General features: G+C 35.3%; 1 long non-coding RNA gene across 1 annotated transcript; it reads left to right on the plus strand.

The window, feature by feature from the left end:
• The first annotated feature begins 906 nt into the window (after positions 1-906).
• On the plus strand, positions 907-1,364 carry LOC136255835 (uncharacterized). The gene is made up of 2 exons (XR_010701125.1): positions 907-1,188; positions 1,245-1,364. It is a non-coding gene; the product is annotated as an uncharacterized lncRNA (long non-coding RNA).
• The last annotated feature ends 810 nt before the right edge of the window (positions 1,365-2,174 follow it).

Below are 2,174 nucleotides of genomic sequence, written 5' to 3' on the forward strand. Positions count from 1 at the left end.
CCTGTATTATATTTTCCCAATACTAGCTGTAGAAATTGATCTTTCTGTTGCTGCTACTTTGTAGGGCTGTAATTCCGAAAGTTGTTGGCGTACAAGGCTGAAAATTGGCCAGAGCATTCACTTGGCTAAGTAGATTATAAATATGCAATAAAAAGGATTTGAAAAATGTGCCATTAAGTCGGATTTTCGCTGATCCGGTCACATATAGTTGAGCTTTAACACGCTCCCTACCATTCCCAGGGTCTTTCACTGCATGGGGGATCAGTGGGGATTCAACATGGAAAATGGTGCCAGGTAGTGGAGATTAGAACTTTTAATTGTTCTAATCTCCACCTATCCTCCACCTTTGTCCATGTTCATAGTAGTGGGGCAAACATTTGATACGTAAGTGCATAACACCTCAGTGAACCATGTTGTGTGCTATACCATCAGTTATCAAGTAACACTTCAAGAGTAATAATATTATGTTACCAAATGAGATTTAGTATTTAACATAGTACTGTTGTATTTCTCAATGTCTGTGTCATTATTTAAAAACTAAAACCCACAATCAATGTATACATGTAATGGTATATATAAGAAGAGCTATTCAAAAATTTTTTTTCCCACATTCATAATATTGTAAGGCTACCAATGAGCCTACTATTCTTAATCTTAATACAATGTTAGTTAGCAAGTGGATAGCTACTCAGTTATCTGAACCTCTATGTTCTCAGGCAATGGTTAAAATGTTCAGATAAGTGAATTGTTTGTATAACTGAAGCCCATACATAGATATTTGTTGACATCCTCTAATAGAGCAGTCATTTATTGAAATTTGACACTTAGGAAATACATTTTGGTGATACAACCACCTCAACTGTCATCCACTTTGCCAGCAATGCTTTTTGATTAGAACTACTCATGCTTCAGTTTCAGTCAGTGATCAATGCTAATAGGATTGTTGTCAACCTGTGTAATATCTAGTGATGTGTACTGTGTTCTTTGTGTTTACTGTGTGTGGTGTAATAATAGGTGACTAAGTTGATTGGACGTACTGGCTCCCAGGGACAATGTACTCAAGTCAGAGTGGAGTTTCTTGATAATTCAAATCGTTCCATTATCCACAACGTGAAATAACCAGTCTGTGAGGGTGATGTGTTGTGTTTACTGGAGTCTGAAAGAGAAGCTAGAAGATTATGCTAGCAGGTAAGTAGTGCCCTGAGTCCTGTTGGTGCTACCTTAATGTCATCTTATTGTTCTAGGAGGAAAGATCCAACACATTGCTACAATAAAGGACACAAGTTTTCATACAAAATATACAGTATTTGTGTAATTTTGTTATAAATATGTTAAACTTGTCAGAATGAAAAGAAATAATGAGATGTTACATGTATATCTTTTGTTTTGTCTTGCACTACCAATACACTCACAAGTGGTCTGTTCCCGGGGAACATTGGTTATGTGAACTTCAGCTTGAAAGGCTGTATAATAGTCTATAGAGTTTTGTTGTACAGTGTATCCAGGTATCTAAATTATACTGTTCTTAGACTTGATTTCTAACATCCAGTTTTATGGTTCAATTATCTGATGTCTTGCTGGTTTACCTCCATCTTGGCTCTATATACCTTCTTATTGATTCCTAGAAAATCTACACACCTTGTTAATCCAGTTACAACAATTGATCTAAATGTGACACAAAAATTGATAAGAACATCTGCATAGGAAAACGACACAGTTATTGAGATGACAATGGTATTTCCCTGCTATGGCAACACAGCACTTGTCAAATTATATGAGACTTACATGTAGTGTAAGTGAGATCACTGCTGGTAAGCATTGCATCATACCACCATCCATCAGTACATGCATGCTTGTGTACAATAAAGTTTAAACTTTAAATACAAGTATACTATGGTCTGTATAGTGACTTCATCTACTATTTCTAAATTATGCATAGCTAGCTGTATAGTATTCTAATTAGGCACTTGCCATTTAGCATTAATTTGATCATGCATAAGGTACTTACCACAGATATAGAGTTATTTAAAATTAATGTTATAGTAATGATATATAGATCTACTCTATCAGTCACTTTAGATTCATAGTTCTGAATTCACCGTGTAGATAGACCAGTCAGTAGTTGTGCTTTTTATAACACTAGTACTGTCAAATAAGATGACAGCAATCCACAA

This window comes from Dysidea avara, chromosome 5, assembly GCF_963678975.1.
Source record: "Dysidea avara chromosome 5, odDysAvar1.4, whole genome shotgun sequence".
Taxonomy (NCBI): domain Eukaryota; kingdom Metazoa; phylum Porifera; class Demospongiae; order Dictyoceratida; family Dysideidae; genus Dysidea; species Dysidea avara.